Raw genomic sequence first — 14,817 nt, 5'->3', positions numbered from 1 at the left:
AGGGTTGCATCTAGCCTAGGACTGCAATAGAACAAAGAATTCGCACTTTGTGTTTATCTAGTCCACTTCTGACAAACAATATCTGCGTTTTCGTTTCTCTGTCTGCTTTATCCATTTTTACCCATTTGCAATCTCCAGACTAGTGCCAACAAGCAGATGGTAAGTGGAACTTGTAAATTAGAAACATAGACACTGTGAGCTTTCAGCATTAAAAGACCCAAGAGTTCACTTAGCTCATTCCATGTCTTCCATTAGGAAGAACTCCAGTCTCAGCAGGTATATCCAGCAACATTCTTTTCCCATAAATCAATTCAGCCTAGGCTTTGATTCACTATCAGCTCCCAGGGCTAGACAGCATGGTCAGAGAGCTTCTACCACTTAAATATGAGCTCCCCAAGGAAGTAAATGTCCATTTTTAAATAAATGTTTGTTGTTTCTAAAAATTAAATAATAAAAAGAAAAGAAACAAGGCCTCTACGTCCAGGAACAAATGGCATGTTCTTAACCTGGATTTTAATTTCACAGAAAGGCAGCATGGCCTAACCATAGCACTGGGAAATAAAAACTCCGTTTCTAACCTGGGTTCTGCTACTGACTGGGTGCGTAAAGGAACAGTTCTCGCCATAGGTACCGCCTTCCTCAGTTCCTGGGGGGTTGCTCCACCTCAGGTCCTGTCCCCACTCCACTCCTTCCCCCAAGCTCCCACCCCGCCTCTTCCCACCCCAACCCCGCCACTGCCCTGCCTCTTTCTGCCCCCACTCCTCCCTCTCCCCCCCCACCCCCGGAGCACCTCCTGCATGTTGCCAAACAGCTAATCGTGGTGGGTGGGAGGCACTGGAGGGGGAAGGGGGAAGCGCTGATCCATAGGACTGCTGGGCACTATTTTTTTTTCCATGGGTGCTCCAACCCTGGAGCACGCACAGAGTGACACCTATGATTCTGATAACAGTTTTTGATAAATATTTTGGTAGAAAAAATGTGACTATTTTGAAAAATGCGACCAATTTGAAGTCTTTGAACTAGAAATAATGTCAACATTTTGAAAGTTTTATGGGTTTTTTGTTTAAATATTTTGAGCAGCTCTACTAGTTACCTATCTAGCAAGAGAGTTGTGATGATTAGCTATTGGGTCATGTGAGATAATGGCCCAGTGTGAAAAGCTGATCCTTTCCAGCAGTCATGCCAAGTGGTCGGGTATGGGTGGGGCTGTTGGTCCTCCTTTTTTCTACACCATCATCCTGCGGGGTCAGTCCCCTCTTGTGCAGCTCAGCTCTCTTGCCAGGTCATGAATTCTAGTCCACCCCTTTCAGGGTATACAGAAAGAAAAGTCCAATGAACGAGAAGTCTTTTGGTGCCTTTGAAACTTTCTCCTTAGGTCTGGGACTTGGGCTCTAGACTCTTGTTTATTCAGGGCCTTCCACTGCTGGATTCCCCAACCAGAGGTAGGCAGACTCCAATTGTTGACCCATTCTCTCCACCGGGCTCCAATCCAGGGCCCAATTGTGGGCAGGTATGTTCTACACCTTGGGGTGCTAAATAGCTGCCTCCCTATCTGCAGTCCCCCTTCCCCACCCACAGAGTTGTTTAAAGGCCTGAACTGAAAATAAAGTTTCTGACCCTTTCGGAGAGTCACCAGTCTCTCCTTTGCAGGCTCGGTGAGGTCAGTGTGATGAGCCGTCAGGCAACAAGAGCTCCTTGGGTGTTATTTCCCCAGAGCAGAGGTCTGTTCCTGTCCCCTGCGTGTCTCCTTCTGAGCTGCTCTGCTTCCTCTTTTAAGCTCTGCCTTGCAGCTTGTGCAGGTTTTGCAGGTGTGGCTGGGCGGCGTTGCCTTGGCCCAGAACTGGTCCTTAACCCCTTGTTCTCCAGTGTGAAGTTTGCACACCTCATCACGCTCAGTATTACTAAGGCTGAATTTGGCCCATTGTACGGTGCTTTGAAGATATAAAGTGCGGTGTAAGTGGAAGGTATTGTAATGTAAAACATCTAGAGGTATTTGTGTAGAATGGAATTAGACAACAGCACAAAACACAGCCATTCAAAAGTGAAGAAATATTGGTTTATTCATCAGTGCAAGTCAAAGCATAAAATCAAACTCAATTCAAGTAAATCACATCACCAATCTAATGAAAGAGCAAAGTGAGATGTGCAGCCTTCCCCAATAGACTTGCAAACAGCTGTCACTCAGTGCAGAATGGACAACAGAATTGTAAAACTAATCCAAAAATTCAGAAGTGGAAAACTAGCCCCTCCAAAGTCTGATTTTTCCCCCCTTTGCATGCATTGCTGATGATGATCATACTACCTCACAGGGGTGCTTTGACCATAAATTCATTGTCTATGAGGTGCTCAGGTACTATGTGGAGGGGCACGTCTATGCACATAGGCAGACAGAAGTAAATATAAGACAACTAGAGGTGCATGCACCTGCATCACTAAAGAACTCTCTTTGAATAGCTTCTGAGATCCCCTGGAACTTCACAGTCCTCAGCACTACCATACAACAAAGCCACATCGATTTAATCATCACTGGCAAAGATCAAACTCAGTTGTTGTGCATGTAAGGAGGCTTCAAAGCCCATGGAGATGCTTTCTCTAACCTTCTGGATCCCAGCAACTCTGATGGCAACTGCTGGGATTTTCTCAGAGATGTATTCACACAACTGAATGTACTCTAGAACTAACTGGCAGGATGGCTGTGTGGCAAACTTGTCTATGTCACACCTCTTCCAAACAGAGTTTAGGGCCTTCCCATAAGAGAACCTAACCTCCAGCTTTTGGCTTTCTCCTCAGTTTTCTGTTTCTCCACCTCATTCCTGACATCTCTGACTTTTCAGGCAGTGGACAGGATCCCGCTCCTTTAGATCTTAGCCTCCTGTCTGCTGCTGGGGGTAGCCTTTTCTGCTTTCTGGTGCAATGCAAGATCCTGAATCCAGTGAAACTTCAGGGGTTGGGTAGGATGCAAAGAACCTAGGTAATGGGTCTTTCACTCTCTACATACACTTTTCAGCAATATTATTATGTATTATCAGAGCAATTAGGATCTCCAGTCATGGACCAGGACCCCTTTGTGCCAGGCACTGTACAAACACAGAACAAAAAGACAGTCTCTCAAGGTCTCTTTACAAAGACGGGTAAGTATTATTATCTCCATTTTAAGGATGAGGAGCCTGAGAGGCAGAGAGTGTGAGTAGAGCTTGGCAGAGAACACATATTCCATTTCATGAAAGATTTTGTCATTTGTTTTTGTCCTCATTTGGAACAAAACCCTAACATTCTGAAATGTTCCTAGAAAGAAAATGCAGAAAAATATTTTTGCTTCCAATCAGTTGAAATGCTTCATTTCAATTTTTACTTTTTTTTAAAAAGCATTATACTGTAAAAAAAAAACCAATATAAAATTAAACATTTCAAAACAAAGAGCCATTAAGAAAGGAAACATGTAAATGTTTCATTCTGAAAATGTTGAACCAGGAGGTTGTGACACTGTCAAACTCCCCTCCCTTCTCCCCACCCCCACTTTTTTTCTCCAAAATGAAATTTCAGCAAAATTGACATAATTTTACTCAGTGTTTTGATTTCCCAATAAAAAACTCTTCTGTTGAAGTTTTTCTGACCAGCTCTAAGGTTGAGTGAGCAGGTCCACACAATGGGATCCTAGTAATTTAGGAGCAGAACTAAAAATAGAACACATTCTTCTGATTCCTAGTCCTGAGCCCTGTACACAGGACCACTCTGCCTCCCTAAAAGTTGTACACTCCAATTCCACTTTAACTACACAGATATTACTCCTCAGTTGGGTTATGAGACTGGTGCAAATTCAGAATTGATAAGCAGAAAAACATATTAAACAATAGATATTATTATTATAGCACCTAAAGCACCTGTGATGAAAGGTTCTATTATGGGGGGCTCTGTAGAAACACATATAAAGAGACAGCTCCATCCTAAACAACTGTGTTTAGTAATAGGATGAGGCATATATGGTAAAACCAGGTTCATGAACTTTCATATGATTCAGAACAGTTGTTTGCTGCCATCAACTTTGTGCTCATTTTTGTTTGCCATTCAATGAGTTTTTGTTCCTGTGGATATTGGAGTAATGGCTGATTTTCATACAAATACCTGTAGTCATGAGAACAAGGGTATTCATGAATGCACAACAGTACTGGGTATTCACTATTCATTAATCTTCTGATTAAAAAGTGCAGTCGTCCAGTCAGGGAACCGAACCAATACAATGACACTTAGGTGACCAGTCACACCCTATAAACAACTAATAGCAAATTGCTGAAGTTTCTGGAAAACCTAAAAAATGGTCAGATTTTTCGGCAAATACAAATAAATAATGAATTCACAAAAATTAACGTCTCTTTGCACACATTTAATCAGCAGAAAAAAGGGAGTTTAATTCATTAGATAAACTATGCTGAACATGGTTTGACCAATTCTATTTAGCTGTTAGGAAAAATCTCATATTTTTACTTGTACACTGAGCAAATTTGGTATGGGAATTGTGGAACGATTATATATATGGAATCCACAATGGCATTGCGAAGAGGCACTTTTCAGAGTAATACTGCACTTTAACAGACAACTTTGTACCTTCACGTTTTTCTTTTCTTTCTTCTTTACATAACATTTGGATGCAAACTTTTAAACTTTGTTTAGTTTAAAACTGGCAGTCAAAAGAGAACTGTTGCTGCTGGTTTCCAAGGGCTTTTTTAGAATATATTCCTCAAAATAAGAAGACAGTTTACTTATAAATATGAATTATCAAGTTCTCAGTCCTGCGGGGTTTAAAATATAAAAAAATTAAGTAAAAGCATTTAACTCACACTGGTTTCAGTCAGTCTTGTGTGTTATCATTGAAATTGCACTGTAATGAACAATAAGAATTCTATGCAAAGTGCAATATTTCTAGAAAACTGGAACAGCTGCATCTTGAGTCCATACAGCGGGCACCCATTAAAAAGAAGAGTGCATAATTTCCTTTTTACCATTATATTTGCAGTGTTCCCTCTACTTAGAGTGGAAAATACAAGTGGTGAATTTCACTATTGCATGCAGTTGTCAAGTTTTTAATGGAACACACTGCATTTTGATGACTCAGCTGCATCCTCTTTGTGTTTTCAGGCATCATGTGTACAAGTCCTTCAGGAGATTGTGATTTCAAGAATACAGATTTCAAATTACCCTGAAACTCAGTGGCATAGAGTGAGACAAAGGAGCTTAGAAGAGTCACAGCAGAAAGTATTAAAACTGCTGACTTCTCCCACTTTTTATTTTTAATTACATAAAAATAATATCCTTTAATGATCAAATAATTAAATTTAAACTTACATTCTTTAAAGAAACAACTCGTAGGCTGAAACTTCACCTGTAGCTGAGCCTTCTGTTGTAGCTAGATGTTGCAGGGACGTACGTAGCCAAGGAAGGAACGGCAAGTTAACTCAGTCCCCTTTTCCTTCCACTTTCTTGAATCAAACTCTGAATGTTACATTAATGTAGTTTTTCTTTCCTATTTGATACATGCTTTGCTAGTGCTGAAATTTTCTGGGGCATGTTCTTGCAAATACAGTAAAAACAGCAGACAAACCGTAGCACAGAAGAGTTCTAGAGGGAAAGAGCTCTCTGCTGGACATTTTAGAAACTGCAAGGGCTAAGAATATAGATTTCAGAGTAACAGCCGTGTTAGTCTGTATTCGCAAAAAGAAAAGGAGTACTTATGGCACCTTAGAGACTAACCAATTTATTTGAGCATAAGCTTTTGTGAGCTACAGCTCACTTCATCGGATGCATACTGTGGAAAATACAGAAGATGTTCTTATACATACAAACCATGAAAAAATGGGTGTTTACCACTACAAAAGGTTTTCTCTCCCCCCACCCCACTCTCCTGCTGGTAATAGCTTATCTAAAGTGATCACACCCCTTACAATGTGTATGATAATCAAGGTGGGCCATTTCCAGCACAAATCCAGGGTTTAACAAAAACGTCTGAGGAAGGGGGGGCGGGTAGGGAAAAACAAGGGGAAATAGGTTAACTTGCATAATGACTTAGCCACTCCCAGTCTCTATTCAAGCCTAAGTTAATTGTATCCAATTTGCAAATGAATTCCAATTCAACAGTGTCTCGCTGGAGTCTGGTTTTGAAGTTTTTCTGTTGTAATATCGCAACTTTCATGTCTGTAATCTTGTGACCAGAGAGATTGAAGTGTTCTCCGACTGGTTTATGAATGTTATAATTCTTGACATCTGATTTGTGTCCATTTATTCTTTTACGTAGAGACTGTCCAGTTTGACCAATGTACATATAGAGTAATCATAGCTTGTCGATATTCTGATTATCTGATATATTTGTTTTAAAAGTGGCCATGAGATTTGTACAGCAATAGATGCTGCACCAGACATGGAAGACCAGATGTCTGCCTTACTGCACATTTTCTGATAATTTCTTAATGACCACAAACAAAGAGAGCTGATTATAGTGGGGAGTCCCATCTAAAAAAAAAAAAAGAAACTCCAAAATCCAACATCAGACAGTCCTGATAGCATTTTTCTTATTTACAAACATAACAAACCAAAATTATGTGATGCAATCATACATGAAGTAATATCAAGAAAGGCTTAGACACTCTGATATTATTTTATAATTATTATTATTTATATATGTGAGATTGTCTCAAGGTGGAGGATCATCTCAAAGTTGACTTCATACAAAATTCGAGATATCAAACTCAGAACCACATGAAATTTGAGATTCTCTCAAACTTTGGACCAATTCATCCTCATGATGTTCTACTTTAAACATTCAAAACTTTTTTTTCTTCTCCTTTTTCATTATCTGTGTTGTGGAAGTACCTAAAGGCCTCTGTCAGGATTGGGTTGCCATTGTGCTAGGTACTTTACAGACACATAATTAGAGACAGTTATTGCCCCAAAGATCTTATAGTCTAACTTTATAACTACTGAACCAAATTTGTTCAAATTTGGCTTGTTTTATATATCTCAGTGAGATTTAAAAATCATTCCAACACTGAAAACAATATGTACTGGACTATAACTTGCAGAATGTAAGATGACATAAATTTTTTTTCTGAAAGATATTATAATATATGACAAAGAACTAAGAATGCTATAAAAAGAGAAACCTTTTAAGGCCTAAACAAAACAGACAGAAAAAAAGGTTGAGCTTTTCAGAGTTACCTGCATTTCTTGACTTTTGCATGCTTGATTTCTCAACCTTAACTTTGCATTAACTCTAGTATTTTGAATGGAATTATCTTTAATATAGTGAAAGTAAATGGTTACTGTGACCTTGTAAAACATTTGGAGGTTGTGGTGGCTAATCAGCTGAATGTGAGCTTCCTATTGTGACTCTGCAACCAAAAGGGCTAATGCAATCCTTGGATACATAAATAGGGGAATCTCGAGTAGAAATAGAGAGGTTATTTTACCTCTGTATTTGGAACTGGTGCAAGGATTCAGAGATTCGGAGAAAAGCCATGAGAATGATTAAAGGGTTAGAAAACATAACTTATAGTGATAGACTTAATGAGCTGAATCTAAGGAATCAATTCTTAAGCACTTACAGGAAAGGAAAGTGATCAGGAACAGTCAGCATGGATTCACCAGGGGCAAGTCATGCCTGACTAACCTAATTGCCTTCTATGAAGAGATAACTGGCTCTGTGGATGAGGGGAAAGCAGTGGACGTGTTATTCCTTGACTTCAGCAAAGCTTTTGATATGGTCTCCCACAGTATTCTTGCCAGCAAGTTAAAGAAGTATGGGCTGGATGAATGGACTATAAAGTGGATAGAAAGCTGGCTAGATCATCAGGCTCAACAAGCAGTGTTTAATGGCTCCATGTCTAGTTGGCAGCCGGTATCAAGCGGAGTGCCCCAAGGGTCTGTCTTGGGGCTGGTTTTGTTCAATATCTTCATTAATGATCTGGAGGATGGTGTGGATTGCACCCTCAGCAAGTTTGCAGATGACACTAAACTGGGAGGAGTGGTAGATATGCTGGAGGGTAGGGATAGGATACAGAGGGACCTAGACAAATTAGAGGATTGGGCCAAAAGAAATCTGATGAGGTTCAACAAGGACAAGTGCAGAGTCCTGCACTTAGGATGGAAGAATCCCATGCACGGATACAGACTAGGGACCGCGTGGCTAGGCAGCACTTTTGCAGAAAAGGACCTAGGGGTTACAGGGGACAAGAAGCTGGATATGAGTCAATAGTGTGCCCTTGTTGCCAAGAAGGCTAACGGCATTTTGGGCTGTGTAAGAAGGGGCATTGCCAGGAGATCGAGGGATGTGATCGTTCCCCTCTATTCGGCATTGGTGAGGCCTCATCTGGAATACGGTGTCCAGTTTTGGGCCCCACACTACAAGAAGGATGTGGAAAAATTGGAAAGCGTCCAGCGGAGGGCAACAAAAATGATTAGGGGACTGGAACACATGGACTTATGAGGAGAGGCTGAGGGAACTGGGATTGTTTAGTCTGTGGAAGGGAAGAATGAGGGGGGATTTGATAGCTGCTTTCAACTACCTGAAAGGTGGTTCCAAAGAGGATGGCTCTAGACTGTTCTCAGTGATAGCAGATGACAGAACAAGGAGTAATGGTCTCAAGTTGCAGTGGGGGAGGTCTAGACTGGATATTAAGAAAAGCTTTTTCACTAGGAGGGTGGTGAAGAACTGGAATGCGTTACCTAGGGAGGTGGTGGAATCTCCTTCCTTTGAGGTTTTTAAGGTCAGGCTTGACAAAGCCCTGGCTGGGATGATTTAGTTGGGGATTGGTCCTGCTTTGAGCAGGAGGTTGGATTAGATGACCTTCTGAGGTCCCTTCCAGCCCTGATATTCTATGATTCTATTTAGTTCAGCAAAGAAAAGGGTAAAGGGTGACTTGATTACAGCCTATAAGTACCTACATAAGAAACAAATATTTAATAACAGGCACTCTTGCAGAGAAGGGAATAACACAATCCAATGTCTGGGAGTTGAAGCTAGACAAATAAAGACTGGAAATACAGCACACATTTTTTAATAGTCAGACTAATTAACCATTGAAGCAATTCATCAACAGTCGTGGTGGATTCTCCATCACTGACAATTTTTAAATCAACACTGGACGTTTTCTAAAAGATGTGCTCTAGGAATTATTTTGGGTGAAATTCTATGGCTTTTGTTATAGGAGGTCAGAGTAGCTGATCACAGTGGTCCCTTCTGGCCAAGGAATCTATGAATCTGTGATCTTAGCCCCATTCCACCGCTGCACTGGGCTGCTGAGTGGACTGGGTACATTATGAAAAACAGGGTAAACTGTTCTAGCAGGGCACAAGCATGTATCTTCCCTTGTGCAACTGTGCACTAAAGGAGGGATCCATCCATCCAGGCACAATCCCACCTGAAGTTCTCTCTAGGATGACTCAGCCCCACACTGTCGCCTTCTCAGGGCTATCGTTAAATACCTTAGTCAGCTCAGAGTTGGACAAGGTCTTTATTCATAGACTTTAAGGTCAGACAGGACCTTTATAATAAACTCGTCTGGCTTCCTGCATAACAAAGAAAACAGAATTTCACCCAGTAGTCCAGTCCTGCATTGAGTCTGTATCTGCTGATTATACTAACTAGAGCATATATTTATATTTTAGAAAGGCATTGATATTGATTTAAAGTGATGGAGAATCCATGATATCCTTAGGTAAGTTGTTCCAATTATCCTCATTCTTTAAAATGTGTGTCTCATTTCTAGCCTGAATTTATCTGACTGCACCCTCCAGACCCTGGGTCTTGTTATGCCTCTGACTGATGATTAAAGAGCCCTCCACTATCAGAAATCTTCTCATGTAGGTATGTATAGAATGCAATCAAGTCACCCCTTAACCTCTTTGACAGGCTAAATAGACTGAGTTTCCTAAGTCTTTCACTGTAAGGAACGTTTATCCTGACTCTGAATCAGTCTTGTGGCTCTTCTCGAAACCATGTATAATTTTTCAATATCCTCCTTGAAGTGTGGACACCAGTACTGGACACCGTGTTCTAGTAATGGTCTCATTGATGCTGTATACAGTGGTAATACCAACCACAATTCTCTTACTCAGTATTCCTCAGCTTACATATCCAAAGACTGCATTCGCCCTCTGAGCCAGAGCAACTCACTCAGAGCTCTGGTCATTTGGTTTTCCACTGTAATTCCTAAGTCCTTTCTGACTGGAGTGTTTTATGAACAGGTGGGGAATGGAATGTTTTATAAACAGGTGGGCTTTCCAATGTTATTTGATGGAGCAGTATGAGAGGGCTTGGCATACATTAACTGGGAGTCTGTTCCTAAACATAAGAGGCAGCAGGAAAGAAAGAACAAAATCAGAAGTGAGCAAAGTGCCTGGAAACTGTAGACGCTACCACTGATTACAGCAGTCCTCCTACTGTGTTTACATGCTGGACTTACCCACTGGGAAGTTCTTCCATGCATGAAAATATTTCCCATTGCAAGAAAGAAGAAGGTGCACTACGGTATCCATTCTCTTCAGTCAGTGTGAATGCATAACCAGTGCAAAGGGAGTTGTGCGCGTGCATCAGCTGAAGAGCGGAAGGTGAAGTTTAGGAAAATATGGATGGAGATTCTCAGTATGAAATGGACTCTTTAAAATGTTACAGAAATGTTCACCTTCATCTTTTGGGTAATTAAGAGCTTATGTTCTAAAGTGAAATATCTGTATGTGGAAAGGAACTATTGGGATGCATCTTGCCTATACTAAAAGGAGAGAGGAGGGGTCAGATGCACATAGTAAGGGTATGGGACAGAAGACACTTGTAATTGCTGAAGCATCATCTAAACACAAATACCTCCAGCCTGACAGGACTAGCAGTCAAAGCACAGCTTGTAACTTTCCCTCAGTTTGTAAAGCAATGGCATTTCCAAAGCAACAGACTGTAGAAAATGGGCCACCAGGAAAAAGAGAGAGAGAGAGAGAGAGAGAGGAGACCAACAGGTAAGGGATCCAAAGATAATTACTGAAACAGGAAAATCCTACAGAGAAATTAGAGATGGAAGAGGACCTGTTAGGGCATGTATTCAATGTCCCTACCAATGCAAGAGGAAGAGAAGAAGATAAAAGCATCAGTTCCTGTCTTACCTTCACACAGCAACTTGAGTCAGCAACTACAAATTATATAGAATGTAGCCAACCATTTCCTAGGGAGAAGTTCCCTGCCTTTACCTTACTGAACTAGGCTACGCAGGATGTTATATTTACTCATTACTTCTCATGTTAGTATTTTGGCAACTCGACACAAGCATCCACTCTAAACACTATGCCCTTTCCATTGTGGGAGTTAAAAAAAATAGGAAAAATGAAAGAGGATACAGAATCAGCCATGGGAGACAAAGGGCAGAATTCTGTGATTGATTGGATCTTTGTGGCACAGCAACATTTCTGATTATTTGTAGCTGTGGGTCAATGACAACAATGCCAGACTACTTCAGACAAAGATAAAAAATAAATCGAAACAAACAGCAGGAAACAGGAGAGAAGAGACAGTAGGTGAGAGGGGAAAGAAAGGGACAAGGACAGCAAAAACTGAACTGAGCTAATGCAAAGCAAAGAGGTGAAGGGGAATAAGAAGGGTTTTCACAAATATTTTAGAGGGAAAGAAATACTAGATAAATTAGGACCATTAATAAATTGAGTGGAAGATTAAACCAATAATGGCTATTTAATAGCTAAGACATTGAATTCCTTGTATAAGTTTGCCTCAAAGGAGAAAGGGATTTGGACAGTAGGGAAGTAATGAAAATCTGGTAAAATAGGGATAACTGGAAATTTTGAACATCCACTGTATAAATCAACAGGTCTGGTAGCACTAATCCTAAAGTGCTGAGGGAATTAGTCAGCTAATTTACTGAACCATTGACAATTATTTTTGAAAGTCTAGAGAACCATGGAAGTTGCAGCGGCCTGGAATAAAGCAAATAAAGTTTTGATTTACACAGGAAGATGAGCTAACTTGGCTATTAGTGCCCAGTATGTTTATCATCAATCTGCAATGAAATAATGGACCAAATCTTAAGAGAAAAAAATTAAACAACAGTAAGGTATTGGAAGCATGAGTCACAAATAGTGTGAAAGACCATTCCAGACAGTATGATGTTTGGTTTGCTTGGTTTGGGTTGGGGTTTTTTGTTTGTTTGTTTTGTTTTGTTAGGTTTTTGGCTGGAACCAGAAAGGTGGGAAATGAAAGGAAGAGACTGAAAATGGAGGCATCAATTCAGCAAAGTACTTAAGCACATTCTTACTTCCTACTGCAGTTAATAAGACTTAAACAAGCACTTAAGGGCTGCAGAGGTGATCCTGGCAATTACAGGCCGGTAGGCCTGACTTCAGTACCAGACAAACTGGGTGAAACTATACTAAAGAACAAAATTTTCAGACATATAGATGAACATAATTTGTTGGGGTAGAGTCAACGTGGTTTTTGTTAAGGGAAATCATGCCTCACCAACCTACTAGAATTCTTTGGGCGGGGGTCAACAAGCATGGGGACAAGAGGGATCCAGTGGATATAGTGTACTTAGATTTTCATAAACCATTTGACAAGGTCCCTCACAAAAGGCTCTTAAGCAAAGTAATCTGTCATGGGATAAGAGGGAAAGTCCTCTCATGAACTGGTAACTGGTTAATAGATAGGAAACAAAGGGTAGGACTAAATGGTCAGTTTTCAGAATGGACAGAGGTAAATAGTGGTGTCCCCCGGGGTCTGTACTGGGACCAGTACTATTCAACATATTCATAAATGATCTGGAAAAAGCTGTAAACAGTGAGGTGGCAAAATTTTGCAGATGATACAAAACTACTCAAGATAGTTAAGTCCCAGGCAGACTGCGAAGAGCTACAAAAGGATCTCTCAAAACTGGGTGACCAGGCAACAAAATGGCCGATGAAATTCAATCTTTATGAATGCAAAATAATGCACATTAGAAAACATAATCCCAAATATATATATGAAATGATGGGGTCTAAATTAGCTGTTACCACTCAAGAAAGAGATATTGGCGTCATTGTGGATAGTTCTCTGAAAACATCCACCCAATATGCAGTGGCAGTCAAAATAGCTAACACAATGCTGGGAATCATTAAGAAAGGGATAGATAATAAGACAGAAAATGTCATATTGCCACTACATTAATTCATGGTACACCCACATCTTGAATACTGTGTGCAGATGTGGTCACCCCATCTCAAAAAAATATATTGGAATTGGAAAAGGTTCAGAAAAGAGCAACAAAAATTATTAGGGGTATGGGGAGAGATGAATAAGACTGGGACTTTTCAGCTTGGGAAAGAGACAACTAAAGTGGGATATGATTGAGGTCTATAAAATCATGACTGGTGTGGAGAAAGTAAATAAGGAAGTGCTATTTACTCCTTGTCACAATACAAGAACTAGGAGTCACCAAATGAAATTAATATGCAGCCAGTTTAAAACAAACAAAAGGAAGTATTTTTTCACACAATGCACAGTCAACGTGTGGAACTCTGCCAGAGAATGTTGTGAAGGCCAAGACTATAACAGGGTTCAAAAAAGAACTAGATAAATTAATGGAAGATAGGTCCATCAGTGGCTATTAGCCAGGATGGGCAGGCATGGTGTCCCTAGCCTCTGTTTGCCAGAAGTGGTGAATGTGTGACAGGGAATGGATTACTTGATGCTTACCTGTTCTGTTCATTCCCGCTGGGGCACCTGGCATTGGCCACTGTCGGAAGACAGATTACTGGGCTAGATGGACCTTTGGTCTGACCCAGTATGGCCGTTCTTATGTTCTTATTTCTCACAATGGTTTAAGTTAAATATATGCTTAAGTGGTTTGCAACATCAAAGTCTAAATTAAGAGCAATACTGATATGCAGCTATATACCAAATTGCAGGGGGACCTCCACCGGGGATTTTAATGGATTGGTTTAGGTCGGGCCTTATTTAATATCATCATTAATTATCTAAAACAGGGAGTGAAGTGCATGTAAATTAAATGTATAGGTGATTCTAAACTATGAGGGAATGTTGTTACCAACCAGGGCAGAGAAATGATACAAAGAGGTCTAGAGAAATTAGAAACATATGGGAACGAAATAATAAAATGAAATTCATTTTGAAAAAGTGAAAACTCATGCATCGGGTGGGAAGAGTGGTTGAATGAGAGGGAGAAACGAAAATCAATAATGTCAGGGCAGACATTCAGTACGAGCAATGCTGGGCAACGAATTGGATATTGCTAAATGGCAGCAAAGGAGCCATTGCAATTTTAGGCTGCATAAAGCAGAGCCATCTTGTCATGGAATGGAGTGTTGACAGCCCTCTGTTCAGCTACAGACAGACCCTCCCAGGAACACCACATTCCATTCCAGGCACCTTAATTAGATAAAGACACAGACAACCTGGAAGGAGTTCAAAGAAAAAAAGGCAAAATTAGGGCATGGAGGGACTGATTTACAAGGAAAGATTTTTAAAAACTAAATTTGTACTATAGGGCTTGGCTAGGTGATGACTAAGACCCCAATAGTGCAACATATTGCCTGCAGGTTCACTACTGCACCTGTACACAGACAATTGCAGTACTGGGCCTAAGGAGGGGGCACAATAACCGTTTCTAATTTCTATGACTAGCATGGAGAAAATGTCCTAACCAACAAAAATTATGAACAGTCTTTTGTGGCTGTAGGCCATACCAAATACAGTACTTCCATTTTAAAAAAAGTGCAGGAGTTAGATTTTGTGAGGTGTCTCTTGAAGTGTCAAAGCACAGAACTCACAGCCCA

This window comes from Caretta caretta, chromosome 2 (assembly GCF_965140235.1).
Source record: "Caretta caretta isolate rCarCar2 chromosome 2, rCarCar1.hap1, whole genome shotgun sequence".
NCBI lineage: Eukaryota > Metazoa > Chordata > Testudines > Cheloniidae > Caretta > Caretta caretta.
The sequence above is the reverse complement of the archived record's forward strand: the minus strand, read 5'-3'. Positions refer to the sequence as shown.